The following is a 16,321-nucleotide window of genomic DNA, read 5'->3' as shown; positions in this document are numbered from 1 at the left end:
TCAGTTGTTTCTGACTTAGAAAACACTTTCATATGCAATTGTTTCTGAATCCTTTCTGAGAGGGTAACAGGAAAGCACTGTTTTTGCATCAAGCATACCCATCCTTCCAATCCTGTCTTTATTATGCAATTAAGAAAGAGCAACTGGTGTCATTTTGGAAAATCTGTATCACTAAAGATCTTATGGACCATATGTTGTGTCCCCCAAAATTCATGTGGAAACTCTAATCCCCAATGTGATGATATTTGGAGATGGAGACTTTGAGAGGTAATGAGATTAAAAGTGGAGGCCACATGATGAGATTAGTCTCAGCTTCTCTCTCTCTCCCTCTCTTTCCCTCTCTCTTCCTCTCTCTCTTACAAATAGAAGGCAGATATCTACAAGAAGGCAGGAAACAGTAATGCTGTCAAATCTCGGACTTCCCAGGCTCCAGAACTGTGAGAAATAAATGTTTGTTCCTCGAGTAGATGGTATTTTTGTTACAGGCACCCAAACCAATTAAGACAAGGACTTCCACACTGAGCAATACCCATTCTTCCAAATGGCTACAGAACAAAAAGCATAGTTCCTCAAAAAACAAAGAACAACAAAAACAAACAAACACAAAAAAAGTTTATTAGGTTGGGAAATTTCTTTACTGGGACTTCTACACAGGCTCTTGATGTTTCCCTTTGCGTCACCAGATAAGGGTATGTGTCATACTCTAAAACATAGACAGAAAGGCAAGAAAGCATTAAAAGTGGCCTATAGGGACTTGCCTGGTGGTGCAGTGTTTAACAATCCCCCTGCCAATGCAAGGGACATGGGTTCGAGCCCTGGTCCAGGAAGATCCCACATATTGTGGAGCAACTAAGCTCGTGCACCACAACCACTGAGGCTGCACTCAAGAGCCTGCGAGCTGCAACTACTGAGCCTGTGTGCCACAACTACTGAAGCCCATGTGCCTAGAGCTCATGCTCCACAACAAGAGAAACCACTGCAATGAGAAGCGCGTGCACTGCAATGAACAACAGCCCGATCGCCGCAACTAGAGAAAGTCTACTTGCAGCAACAAAGACCCGATGCATCCAAAAATAAATAAATAAATAATAAATTTTTAACAATAAAAAAATAAGCTGGGGGAAGGGAGACATGGGGACATATTCTTTAATGCATAAAGAGACAGGGTTTTACAAAATGAGCACAGTTCTGGAGCTTGCACAGCAATGTAAAAATACTTAACACTACTGAAATAAATGGTTAAGACGGTAAAAAAAAAAAAGGAAATAAAAATTTAAAACTAAATAAAAATATACTCTACCCAACAAGAATCCCATTCAGATTTGACAGAGAAATTAAAACCATTACAGACAAGCAAAAGCTAAGCGAATTCAGGACCACCAAACCAACTTTACAACAAATGCTAAAGGAAATTCTCTACGCAAGAAACACAATAGAAGGAAAAGACCTCCAAAAACATACCCAAAACAATTAAGAAAATGGTAATAGGAACATACATATTGATAATTACCTTAAATGTAAATGGATTAAATGCTCCAACCAAAAGACACAGACTGGCTGAATGGGTACAAAAACAAGACCCATACATATGCTGTCTACAAAAGACCCACTTCAGACCTAGGGACACATACAGACTGAAAGTGAGGTGATGGCAAAAGATATTCCATGCAAATGGAAATCAAAAGAAAGCTGGACTAGCAATTCTCATATAAGACAAGATAGACTTTAAAATAAAGACTGATACAAGAGATAAGGAGGGACACTACATGATGATCAAGGGATCAATCCAAGAAGAACACATAACAATTATAAATAGTTATGTACCCAACATAGGAGCACCTCAATACATAAGGCAAATGCTAACAGCCATAAAAGGGGAAATCAACAGTGACACAATAATAGTAGGGGACTTTAACACCCCACTTAGACTAAGAGACAGACCATCCAGACAGAAAATAAATAAGGAAACACAAGCTTTAAATGACACATTAAACAAGATGGACTTAATTTATATTTATAGGACATTCCATCCAAAACCAACAGAATACAATTACTCTCAAGTGCTCATGGAACATTCTCCAGGATAGACCATATCTTGGGTCACAAATCAAGCCTTGGTAAATTTAAGAAAACTGAAAATATATCAAGCATCTTTTCGGACCACAACACTATAATACTAGATATCAATTACAGGAAAAAAAACTGTAAAAAATACAGACACATGGAGGCTAAACAATATGCTAAAAAATAACCAAGAGATCACTGAAGAAATCAAAGAAGAAATAAAAAAATGCCTAGAAACAAATGACAATGAAAACACAATGACCCAAAACCTATGGGTTGCAGCAAAAGCAGTTCTAAGAGGGAATTTTACAGCAATGCAATCCTACCTCAAGAAAGAAGAAAAATCTCAAATAAACAACCTAAACTTACACCTAAAGCAATCAGAGAAAGAAGAACAAAAAACCTCAAAGTTAGCAGAAGGAAAGAAATCATAAAGATCAGAGAAGAAATAAATAAAAACATGGGCTTCCCTGGTGGTGAAGTGGTTGAGAATCTGCCTGCTAATGCAGGGGACACGGGTTCGAGCCCTGGTCTGGGAGGATCCCACATGCCGCGGAGCAACTAGGCCCCTGAGCCACAACTACTGAGCCTGCGCGCCTGGAGCCTTTGCTCCGCAACAAGAGAGGCCGCGACAGTGAGAGGCCCACACACCACGATGAAGAGTGGCCCCCGCTTGCCACAACTAGAGAAAGCCCTCACACAGCAACGAAGACGCAACACAGCAAAAATAAATTAATTAATTAATAAACTCCTACCTCCAACATCTTTAAAAAAAAAAGGAAGAAAGAAAAAGAAATGAAGGAAACAATAGCAAAGATCAATAAAAGTAAAAGCTGGTTCTTTGAGAAGATAAACAAAATTGATAAACCATTAGCCAGACTCAGCAAGAAAAAAAGGGAGAAGACTCAAATCAACAGAATTAGAAATGAAAAGGAGAAGTAACAACTGACACTACAGAAATACAAAGGATCATGAGATATTGCTACAAGCAACTATATGTCAATAAAATGGAAAACCTGGAGGAAATGGACAAATTCTTAGAATAGCAAACCTGAGACAGAACCAAAAAGAAATAGAAAATATAAACAAACCAATCACAAGCACTGAAATTGAAAATGTGATTTAAAATCTTCCAACAACAAAAGCCCAGGACCAGATGACTTCACAGGAGAATTCTCTCAAACATTTAGTGAAGAGCTAACACCTATCCTTCTCAAACTCTTCCAAAATACAGAAGAGGGAGGCTCCCAAACTCATTCTACGAGGCCACTGTTACCCTGATACCAAAACCAGACAAAGACGTCACAGAGAAGGAAAACTACAGGACAATATCACTGATGAACATAGATGCAAAAATCCTCAAAAAATACTACCAAACAGAATCCAACAGCACATTAAAAGGATCATACACTATGGTCAACTGGGGTTTGTCCCAGGATGCAAGACTTCTTCAATATACACAAATCACTCAACGTGACACACCATATTAACAAATTGAAGGAGAAAAAGCATATGATCATCTCAATAGATGCAAAGAAAGCTTTTGACAAAATTCAACACCCATTTATGATAAAAACCCTCCAGAAAATAGGCACAGAGGGAACTTACCTCAACATAATAAAGGCCATGTATGACAAACCCACAACCAACATCATTCTCAATGGTGAAAAACTGAAACCATTTCCACTAAGATCAGGAACAAGACAAGGTTGCCCACTCTCACCACTATCATTCAACATGGAAGTTTTAGCCACAGCAATCAGAGAAGAAAAAGAAATAAAAGGAATCCAAATTGGAAAAGAAGAAGTAAAGCTGTCACTGTTTGCAGATGACATGATACTATACATAGAGAATCCTAAAGATGCTACCAGAAAACTACTAGAGCTAATCAATGAAATTGGTAGAGTAGCAGGATACAAAATTAATGCACAGAAATCTCTGGCATTCCTATACACTAAAGATGAAAAACCTCAAAAAGAAATTAAGGAAACACTCCCATTTACCACTGCAACAAAAAAATAAAATACCTAGGAATAAACCTACCTAAAGAGACAAAAGACCTGTATGCAGAAAACCGTAAGACACTGATGAAAGAAATTAAAGATAATACAAACAGATGCAGATATACACCATGTTTTTGGATTGGAAGAATCAACATTGTGAAAATGACTCTACTCCCCAAAGCAATCTAAGATTCAACGCAATCCCTATCAAACTACCAATGGCATTTTTCACAGAAGTAGAACAAAAAAAATTCACAATTTGTATGGAAACACAAATGACCCTGAATAGTTAAAGCAATCTTGAGAAAGAAAAACGGAGCTGGAGGAATCAGGCTCCCTGACTTCAAATTATACTACAAAGCTACAGTAATCAAGACAGTATGGTACTGACCCAAAAACAGAAATATAGATCAATGGAATAGGATAGAAAGCCCAGAGATAAACCCATGCACATATGGTCATCTTATCTTTGATAAAGGAGGCAGGAATATACAATGGAGAAAAGACAGCCTCTTCAATAAGTAGTGCTGGGAAACCTGGACGGCTACATGTAAAAGAATGAAATTAGAACACTCCCTAACACCATACACAAAAATAAACTCAAAATGGATTAAAGACCTAAATGTAAGGCCAGACACTATAGAACTCTTAGAGGAAAACATAGGCAAAACTCTATGACATAAATCACAGCAAGTTTCTTTTTGACCCACCTCCTAGAGAAATGGAAATAAAAACAAAAATAAACAAATGGGACCTAATGAAACTTAAAACTTTTGTGCAGCAAAGGAAATCATAAACAAGATGAAAAGATAACCCTCGGAATGGGAGAAAATAGTTGCAAATGAAGCAACTGACAAAGGATTCATCTCCAAAATTTACAAGCAGCTCATGCAGCTCAACATCAAAAAAACAAACAACCTAATCCAAAAATGGGCAGCAGACCTAAATAGACATTTCTCCAAAGAAAATATACAGATTGTCAAGAAACACATGAAAGGATGCGCAACATCATTAATCATTAGAGAAATGCAAATCAAAACTACAATGAGGTATCACCTCACACGGGTCAGAATGGCCATCGTCAAAAAATCTACAAACAACAAATGCTGGAGAGGGTGTGGAGAAAAGGGAACCCTCTTGCTCTATTGGTGGGAATGTAAATTGATACAGCCACTATGGAGAACAGTATGGAGGTTCCCTAAAAAACTAAAAATAAAACTACCATATGACCCAGCAATCCCACTATTGGGCATATACCCTGAGACACCTGAGACAACCATATTCAAAAAGAGTCATGTACCACAATGTTCACTGCAGCACTATTTACAACAGCCAGGACATGGAAGCAACCTAAGTGTCCATCAACAGATGAATGGGTAAAGAAGACGTGGCACATATGTACAATGGAATATTACTCAGCCATAAAAAGAAATGAAATTGAGTTATTTGTAGTGAGGTGGATGGACCTAGAGTCTGTCATACAGAGTGAAGTAAGTCAGAAAGAGAAAAATAAATACCGTATGCTAACACATATATATGGAATCTAAAAAAAAAAAAAAAAATGGTTCTGAAGAACTTAGGGGCAGGACAGGAATAAAGACGTAGACATAGAGAATGGACTTGAGGACAGTGGGAGGGGGAAGTGTAAGCTGGGATGAAGTGAGAGAATAGCATTGACATATATATACTACCAAATGTAAAAGAGATAGCTAGTGGGAAGCAGCTGCATAGCACAGGGAGATCAGCTAGCATAGCACTGGGAGATCAGCTCCGTGCTTTGTGACCACCTAGAGGGGTAGGATAGGGAGGGTGGGAGGGAAACTCAAGAGGGAGGGGATATGGGGATATACGTATGCATATACCTGATTCACTTTGTTATACAGCAGAAAGTAACAAAATATTGTAAAGCAATTATACTCCAATAAAGATGTAAAAAAAATAAAAATGGCCTACATTGAGTGACTTGGGACCAAAATACACAAAAGTGACATAATACATTTTTAAAAGGGTTTCTAAACCTAAGAATGAAGTATTGGCTTTTGACACCACTAATTCTGGAAGAAAGCATATCAAGTTCTATTTGAGAATTCAAATTTCTCAATTTCTTTACCACCTATTGATTGGTAACATTTCCAAGGAACAATTTTATTTCTTTCATTTTAAATTGATTTCTCTTTTTAGCAAGATTGTGCTTTTTAAGAGCACTGAGGCAAAGAATTCATTTAATTCCACTTTTTTTTTAAATCAATGTCTACAAGGCCCCCTCAATCAATGGATTACCCTTTCCATCCATTAGACACCTTTCCAGGCTGTTCACTGACCTTTTGTGTCCCATGTACTATCACTGTAATATCTCAGCACTTTTAGTCTTACATGAAATGCTTGTGTCATTTTCTGCTTTTGCTCTTTCTGTCATTTTTAAACTCTGAACTCCACTGTGTAATTTTGCAGCTTCTCCTTTGAACTTGACATGTATTATGTGGCTTTTGTGCCCTTAATTACTTTTTCCACTTTGGGGTTGATCCATGTTGGTCTTTCCTAAACCTAGTATATTGATTGCTGTACAGCAAGCCTTTCCTCTACCAGCACTGTCTGTCTTTAAAGTATCTTCTTTCCTTACAATGCTGAGAACCACTGAATTTTTTTCTACTAGTCCTTTCCAGGAAACCTCAGCTTCTCCATAATTGTGACAACCGAGACCTATTCACTAGAATCATAATTATTTCTCTCTCAACATTAATTTTCCTTACTCCAGTTTGAAAAAGAAACTACAATGACAAAAGGTGGAAAAGAGATATGTGTCAAAAGCAAAAAAGACATTGGCAAGAGAATATTCAGGAAGCAACAAAAACATAATCATTTACAAAGATACGAGAGAGAGGAAGTAAGAATGGTTTCTTGAAGAATTATAAAATGGGCAATATTAAGTTAAAGAATGACATAAAAACTTGAATCTTGTAAATCACTTTAATGTCTAGTGTGCCAGATACAAAAATACCAGCCATTAAGAATGAAATCATTTGTCAAATACAGGCTACCATCTTCTCTTACGTAAACTTCTGCAACAGTGTACCCACTGGTCTCACTGTCTCCAGTACTATCTCCCTCCACCCCAGTCTCCAGAATGCTGCCAGAGTCATTATCTTAAAACACATACTTAATCATTTCTCTGCTAGAAAACTTTTCAATGGCTCTCCCTTTCATCTAGAATAAACCTAAAAGTTTACAAAACCCCACGTCTAGACTGTGTTTACTTTTCTAGCCTCATTTCTAGCCACTTCTCCTTCCTCCCAAGATCTGCATATTCTAAACAGAACATTCTTTATCCTCTTTCTCCAGCCATTTGTATATGCTTTTTTTGCCCTTGCCCAGAATTCTCTTTCCTGCCCCAGCTCCTCTCAGTCCGTTCAATGCTTATTCATCCTTCCTGTAGATGCCTTTCTTACCTGACTCATTAACTAAAAGTTAAGCACCCGTTTTCTGTATGTTACCACGGTTCACTGCATTTCTCCTATCATAGCACATAATATACTATGTTATACTATTTCGTTTACTTATGTGCATCCCATTCTAGTTGGCAAGCAATACAATGGCAATGACAACGTTTACCTTTTTTGCCCTGGTATTCCAGCAGCCAGCACAGAACCTGGCACCTGATGATGTCTGATAAAAACTTTATTGGATAGATGTTGTACAAATATTTAGCGGATGGTACTGTCTAGTAACCCAAGGCTTAATTTGAATTTCCAGTTTCAATCCTTGTTGAAAATCTTTCTAGAATAGTGGCAACCCGTAGCATGTACGTAAGCTCATTAGTAATTTACCTTTGGCGTGTGGGACAATTCCTGCCTCTATTATCCTTTCCCTATGACCATAGGGTGTAGAGTTGGCACAAGCTACCCGCGCTGTGCAAAATTCAGCAGCTGATGCTCATAGCACCCACCTAGTCCTCTTTGCCTGTTCAGAGGTAGTCACTCAGCTACAACAATCTCCCATGCCCACCCTCCACTGAAGAGTCAGGGTTGCCTACTAAACTGCATCTCCCACCATTTTTAGCCTGACAATAGGACACAACAAGCATCTTAGCACTTCTTCTACAGACTGTCATCCTCTATATATTGTGTAAAGAATCAGTCTACTTTTCTGCCTTATCTAGTAAAATAAGAAAAATTGAATTTCTTTGGGTTGACTTAGCAGCTTATAAGATCTCTGGATCATCATTCTAGTCATAGTGTTCTGAGAACTGTAGATTTTAGAGATGGAGAAAAGTGGGTTTAAACTTCACTAATCCCCTCCAGAAGTTTCTGAAATCAAAGACTATTTAATTCAATACATTCTTGATTTTTAATTTTTTTTCCTTTCTCTTCAAATTTTCTCCTGAAAGTACAAGAATTCTGCTAACTAAGGATTCAGTAAAGTGAAACAAATTGAATCAGATTTGAAACGTTTATGTATCCAAGTTTACCCATTAAAGTAATATTTCATTTTTTAAGAGAAAAATTCCTAAGAAAAGTTATATTGATGCCATAAATAGAAAGAACAGTACTCCCTTGATTTTTCAAGAAATGACTTTTTTTAAGTGTCAGGAAAGGGGATAAAAAATAAAGTTGAGCATCTGAGGGACAGGTCTAAATCAAAAATACTTTCCCTTGGTTTATTAACAGAAAAGATAAAAATTAAAAGTGATGTGCTTACTGCCCAAAGTAAGGGTATTATTGAGAAAGCATTTTCATTCCTCTTAGGGCTAAGAGTAGAGTAGGTATTCTGCTACCAAAAATAAAGTAAAAACTTTATGTCAGTAATATGAATTATATCCAAAATATTGGTAATTTATTGGAGAACATAATTTAAAATCAAATACGTTCTGAGTCATAGAATATGGGATAAATCAACCTGTCAAGGTTAAAATGGGCCATGATTTTTCAAAAAGGCCATCAATGGAAATAAACTGCAGAAAAGCCATTTTGGACCGCCCTACCCTAGTTCCCCAATGTATCTGTTCATTCGCTTTTTATTTTTGGCTATAAATTTGCTGACAGATGTCGTGTCTCATAACAGTCAATCAAACTTCCACGTTTTTTCTCTATACGCTCAGTAATTGCTCTCAGTCATACCTCCTGATTTTATTCCTACCACAATCTAAACTTTGGTACATTACCAGTGACCCTAACATTCTCCAGTATCTCCTCACTTTCATCAGTCACCATAACCAGCAACTAACTCTTGAATGTTTTTCCCAGACCAGCACTGACAGAACCCACAGACCTATCCTATGATTCTTTCCAAATAGGGCTCTGCCAATGAAAGTAAGTCAGAAGTAAGTCATATACCTGAACCAGTGATGGAAAGGTGGGCACTTGAACAGATAAGTAACGGATATTAAATGTAGGAAGTCTAAGATGACCAGGGGCTAGAATATCTTACAAGTCTGGAACCTTAATAATCACAAAGGGCCTATTACATCTTTACCAAGATGTGTTCCACAAAATAGTAATATGTGAAGATGTCTCCCAGACTAACTTCCATGATCGATAATAACTGTACTGTGTAGCTGCTTCGACTTTTATCTTAGAGATTCAGAAAGTGCATTAGTATATTAAAAGATAAAAAGTCTGGTCATAAAGAAACATGTTTAACCTGGTATTTGCCAAACCTTTCTTTTTCTTTTTTTTTTTTTTTTTTTTTTTGCAGTACGTGGGCCTCTCCCGCTGCGGAGCACAGGCTCCAGACGCGCAGGCCCAGTGGCCACGGCTCACAGGGCCAGCCACTCCGCGGCACGTGGGATCTTCCCGGACAGGGGCACGAACCCGTGTCCCCTGCATCAGCAGGCGGACTCTCAACCACTGCGCCACCAGGGAAGCCCTGCCAAAACTTTCTGACCACTGAATACCTACCTATTAAGATCCTGGAGGAGGAAAGAAAGATATCAAGGAAGAGCCTTAAGGAAAAGCTGACCTGCTCAGCCATTTATGTTTGCTGCTGTTCTCAATCTCCACTAGGGCTACCCTATAAGCCCAGGTATTGGTCATATGATGTTTTAGGCAGTGTTTCTTAAACTTCCATGTGCATACAAATCACTGGGGATATTGTAAAATGTAGGTTCTAATTCAGTAGGTCTGACGTGGGGCCTGAGAGTTGCATGTCTAACAAAGCTCCAGGTGATACTACTGCTGCTGGTGGTCTCTGTCACATTTTGAGTAGCAAGGCTCTACAGGAACATTGCAAAAGGAAGATCATCACAGCTCTAATTTCTTTATCCTACCCTTTCTAATAATGAATCCTCCTAAAATATTACTTTCCTTATGTCACTTTGCTGGTCAGAAACTTTCAGTGGTTCCCATTCCCAGCTACATTCGTAACTCAGCAACAGAGGTTTATTGAACTTTTACTGTGTGGCAAATAGATTAACAGAGCCCCTGACGTTATGCAATCAAGAACAGAGTGGGCGAGCAAGAAACAATGTGCAGAATGCTAGGAGCCAAAACAAGAAGGTAATAGGTATTTCTTCAGACCCCAGTTTCCTCATCTGTAAAATGAAGGTTAAGCTAGACCAGTGGTATTTAATCCCCTGTGTTCCCTGTAGTCACTAATACCACCAGAGTCTCAGCCCAGACCAATTATGTGTACTCAGTACCTCCTGCATTAAGGCATGGGCTGGTCTTACAAGCTCCCCAGGTGATTCTAATGTGCAGTGGAGTTTGCCAACCACTAAACTAACCAGTGATTCCCAAATGCTGCCCAAACCATCAACACCAGCATCACCTGGAAACCTGTTAGAATGCAAATTCCCAGACCTCACCCCAGACCTACTGGATCAAAAAACTGGGGACAGGATCCAGAAATCTAGGTTTTAACCAGCTCTGCAGTGGCTCTAATACATTTTGAAAACCACTGGATTAGAAAATAAGTAAATTTCCCTCTAGCTCTAAAATGCTATCAATACTGTGACCTCTGACAGCCTTTGCAAGGACTTCTGTTATCCAGATTTGCAGACTAAAATTATAAGCTCTGGAACTAGACTTCCTGGATTTAAATCCCAGCTCTTACAGTTAATTGCTGTGCACTCTTGATGACTTTGGTTGTCTGTTTCAGGTCCTCATCTATAAAATGAGAATAATAGTAGCACCTACTCTCATAAAGTTGCTACGAAAATTAAATGATTTCGTATCTATAACTCACTTAGCAGAGTGTCTAAAATGTGGTATTCATTACCCACCTATTGAGTATTTCCCTGGCCACTGTATCCCAAACTGCAGTTCACCCCTACCATTCCATTGTCTCCTCCCCTGGTTTATTTTTCTCCTTTGTAGTTATTACTCGCTAACATATTACATATTTCACGTATTGCTTTGTTTATTATCTGTCTTCTCCCACTAGGATGTAAGCTCTAAAAATCAATGATTTCTGTCTATTTTACTAAAAGCTATACCCCAGTATCTAGAACAGGGTCTGACACATTGGAAAGAGTCAAAAAATACTGGTGGGAAGATGAATGAATAAATGTTAACTATCAATATTAATATTATTAGCAATTCAAATTTTTCCTTATTGAAACCTAACAGTTTATACTTCCTGTTTATTGTCCCAAATTGTGCTTTGCTCTTATTCCATGCTTTATCCAAATTCTCTCCCATACTTAAAAATGCCCTTCTAACGTCTGCCCATTTTAGGCCTTGTTCAAGTTCTACCTCTTCTTTCAATATCCCCTGATGACTCCAGCTCTCTAGTTCTTGGAATATCTACAGTGTTTACGGCCTATACGGTACAACTTAACACTTAATTTTCTTAATTTAATGTCAGTGGAATAACTTCTAAGAAATTTACTTTTAAAAACCTGCATCATTTCTCTAGCAAGCGTTTCACAAAAATTAGGGAGGAAGGGGGTCCCAAAAAAAAACAATGGGAAAGCTTACCATTAGTTAGCCACGTTGTCCTCAAATATCTAAAATAGTGCTCGACATTTTACAAAGCATTTTTATACACATCAGCCTAGTTTTGACTAGATGATCTCAAAGACTGTGTCTCCTTGCTCTTAAATTTTCAAATTACCTTCAAGGATAGAGAGAACATTTCTTGTGGTTAAAAATTAAAAACAAATCATGAAAGTCATGGGAATTCCCTGGTGGTCCAGTGGTTAGGACTCCGTGCTTTCAGTGCCGAGAGCGCGTGTTCAATCCCTAGTTAGGGAACTAAGACCCCACAAGGCATGTGGCTCTGCCAAAAAAAAAAATCATGAAAGTCATAATAGAAGGAGAAAATGACCCAAGAAGTATTGATAGCTGAGTTTGGGTATTGGCAAATAAGTGGCTCTCTCGTTCCCAGTGTTCCTGTCACCTGGAAAAGGCTCACCCTCATCCCCAGTGCAGCCCCCCAGGCAGGCATGACCAACTGATCAGAGCTGGCAGACAAGCGGACATCTATGTGCCATTCCAACCTAGTCGAACCACCTTGGTTCTAAAAGCAAAGGAAGCATGCTGAGAAATTTAAAGTGATTTATCCAGGCACATACATGGTAGCAGAACAAGACCAGAACCAGCTGCCTGACTTTGTGCAGGGCTCTCTCTCCACTCCCCTCCTAATTCATTTCTGAAATTCAGTATTTAAATTTCCATTCTAAAGCAATCAAAACACACGAAGCAAACGTTTGACAGAGGCTTTTCATATTAATGCTCATGAATATAACGTTGAAACGAAAACTGACAGCTTCAAGCCGGGTGACAGACAGGGCTGGCTAGTCTGTTATTTTTCAGTTGGGTTTATTTACCTAAGCCTAGAATGCATCATGACTGGAAAGAGACAGAACTGATTATTTTAATTCCACTGTCCTAGAAAAAGAAAAGGGAAATAGTCTTCATTAACAGGAACTGGGCTCAACTCCAGTCCTGAAATAACTTACACTACTGAATCAACTTTTTAAAGGTGACCTTTCTCTCATTAATGGCAAAGCATTAGTTTAAATATAGTTTAATCATTAAATTTACATTATAGGAAAACACATATATTTAAAGAAATACGAAAAAGAGATAAGGGGGAGAGACATAAACATCTATTTTAACATAATGACCATTTCCTCACCACGGAAATTATGCCAGCATTTCAGAATTATAATTTTGCCAGAGCCTCTCTCTAAAAGACAGTTTCCAAACATTACAATCACCTTTGTAACTCAGTTGGAATGAAACTCACTTGTTAAATTTTACCTAGCCAATTGATCATTCTGTCTTGATTAACTCTCATTTTTAGACATACTATAATTGAAGGCTGTTTGTTGGAGGTGGGGGCAGGTAATCATCATTAACACAGTTAGAAATTGCCTCTGGCACTGTCTGCATTACTAAAGAAAACCAGGATGACAGCTGGCAGGTCTGTTACTTCATAGAGTTAATCCCATTTAGCTATGTTACTTGGTTACAAGGCACCAGCAGTTGGTCCTATAACCTGTCCTTTCACACGGAGAAAGTGAGCCTAACTCGTTTGAGGGTAGGATGAGGAAAGTAGCAAACACACAGAATCTCTTGTCTTTAGTAAGCCCTCTGCTACCATGCCAAAGTGGGGGGAGGGAGTAGCAGTGGTGCTAAAACAGCCAGAGGAAGTTCAGGATTTGCACAGCCCCTGATCCACAAAAAAAATGCAATCAGTTCAAGGGCTCTCCTAGGGTCTGGATATACACAGGAACAATCTCAATGGGCCTCAGAAAAAAAATCTAGCCACAAGTTGATGCTTGCTAAGAGAGCCCCAGAAGGCTGGAGTGATTCTTCCCTCAACCCCCTTTATCAGTCAAGACACTGGTGCTCCATGAATCAGGTCAAAAACGAGAATGAAACCAAGAGCTGAGGTCAGACCCCATCATTGTAGCCCAGCACAGACCCTTTAGGCAAAAAGGACAGCCAAGGCAAATCCTGACATCTAACAATGGACCAGTAGTAGTTCCTTAAGAATGTTTGTGAAACACTGAGCACTCTGCTTCCAGCCTAGTCATTCAAAAAATTCAGAGATCACTTTTCCTGTACCACATTATTGAATCATTTTTCAATCAACCCACTTACTCATCTGGAAAAGGGGACAAGAATCCCATCTCAGACTTCCCTGGTGGCGCACTCGTTAAGAATCCACCTGCCAGTGCAGGGTACATGGGTTCGAGCCCTGGTCCGGGAAGATCCCACATGCCACTGAGCAACTAAGCCCATGCACCACAACTACCGAGCCTGAGCTCTAGAGCCCGCGAGCCAAACTACTGAGTGGGTGTGCCACAACTACTGAAGCCCGCACACCTAGAGACTGTGCTCCACAAGAGAAGCCACCGCAATGAGAAGCCCACGCACCACAACGAAGAGCAGCCCCCACTCGCTGCAACTAGAGAAAGCCCGCGTGCAGCAACCAAGACCCAATGCAGCCAAAATAATTAATTAATTAATTTTAAAAAAAGAATCTCATCTCATGTAGCAGAAACATTAGTTGGCATTCAAGACACCGTTCACAATTATCGAAAATCCTTTAAAACACTACTATTTATAATAAAAACCCAAATTCCTTAAAAACTGACTGTATGCCAGCTAATCAAACACAGTAGGTAGAGAATACATTCAAGAGTTGGAAGGACTCGATTTGGAATCAGTTTTGTTACTTCCTAGATCTGTGACCATGAGCAAATTACTTATTGCCTTTAAGCTCAAGTTTTCTCTTTTATAAAATAATCACAATAAAATTTATTTTACAATGTAGTTCTGAGGATTACATGAAAAATATAGGAAAAAGCACAAAAATGCCTGACCCATGATGGAAACTAAATAAATATTCATTTCCTTCCCCCCCTTTCCTTTTTTCTAGTAAAGAAAATATATGTGTTAAAATGTTTTGAATGTTGCATGTTGTTTAAATAATTAACATGCCAATGTCTTATCTATGCAACTCTAGTTTATTATTGCTAATTTGAAACAACTACTATTTACATATGTGATTATACATAAAATTTGAATGAATTATAACTGATACCATAATCTGGATCTCTTTTACCAGAAATATATTGCAGTTTTATTTCAATCCCACTATGGTAGAAAAGAGAGAAAACCAACACCTCTTCAGTTGAATAATAGCAATATTTTATGGCCTTTTTTCCATCAAGTCCTTTTCTTTTGTGTTAGATACCATGCATCTCTCAAAATAATTCTGCTTATCTGTCTTCCAAAGCCTGCTTATAGCCTTTAATACTGCAAGACAGTGTAAGAAGCAAATATGTACAGTCTGGCAAAAAAAGAGGGGAAGGAAGGCATGTTTGATGCAAATAAGAGAATATGCAGGAACAGTCTTACGGCCAAGAACAACAGCAGGCTTGTCCATCTGTCCATCATCAAACTGAGTTGTGCCCACTAGTTATCAACAGGAGGTGGCCATGTGGGCATCACACTAAAATAGAAATTCTGTCATCCGTAAGACAAGGTGAGAAAGTAAGAAAAGGATTAACTGTTTCAGAATCAATTTCTGGGTTAGCAGGATATATACAAAGAGTTGCTGCAGGTTTCTTACTCATAGACTATAAAGCATTTATTCAACCATTAAATATTTTCTGGGTGCTTTTTAGAAGCCAGGCAATGTGCAAGCCACTATGGATACAAAGAATAATTTCATTTTTTAGTAATTCTCTTAAGGGACAGAGAAGTAAACGAATAATTATAATACAGTAAGATGACAGCTAATGTATATACAATGTGCCATGAGAACCCAAAGAAAGAAATCATTAACTATGCAAAAATATGGCAACTTTACAAATTTGTAAGTCATCTTTGCACAGGGGCTATACTAATCTTCTTTGTAATATTTTAGTGTTGTTACATGTGCCACAGGAGTAGAATAGAAAATCCAAGACTGAACAGATGGGTCTTGATCAACGATGTTTATCTTACAACGTAAGAGAAGTATTATTGCCCTTACCTTCATTTCTTACACTTTTTTTTTAAGTATAGGTGTGTGTTTAATTTTTATATGATTTTTAATCTTATGAACTCTATCTAAACATATCAATTTCTATTTTCTATAATATCAGTATGTTTGAGAGTATAACCATTGGACAATACAGATATGGATGTAGGTATAGATACAGATATATAGATATAGAAATAGTTTCTTGGCTTCTGGAAATACTAGTTATGACATATTTCCTAAATTTTACAATGACACATTTTTCTTTCAGGCAATTGCCTAACAGAAAAGTGAATATAAGGCATAGCCTTTACTGGCATTTAGCAAAATTAAGATGT

General features: G+C 38.2%; 1 protein-coding gene and 1 non-coding gene across 7 annotated transcripts in view; both read right to left on the bottom strand.

Moving 5' to 3' along the window:
* The window catches only part of SLC44A5 (solute carrier family 44 member 5), a 377,697-nt gene that overhangs the window by 298,663 nt on the left and 62,713 nt on the right, over positions 1 to 16,321 (bottom strand). The gene's annotated exons all lie outside the window — the stretch shown is intronic.
* On the bottom strand, positions 15,812 to 15,915 carry LOC115858401 (U6 spliceosomal RNA). The gene has a single exon (XR_004041635.1). It is a non-coding gene; the product is annotated as a U6 spliceosomal RNA (small nuclear RNA).

The sequence above is a fragment of the Globicephala melas genome, chromosome 1 (assembly GCF_963455315.2).
Source record: "Globicephala melas chromosome 1, mGloMel1.2, whole genome shotgun sequence".
NCBI lineage: Eukaryota > Metazoa > Chordata > Mammalia > Artiodactyla > Delphinidae > Globicephala > Globicephala melas.
This window is presented reverse-complemented; position numbering and strand designations above follow the sequence as displayed.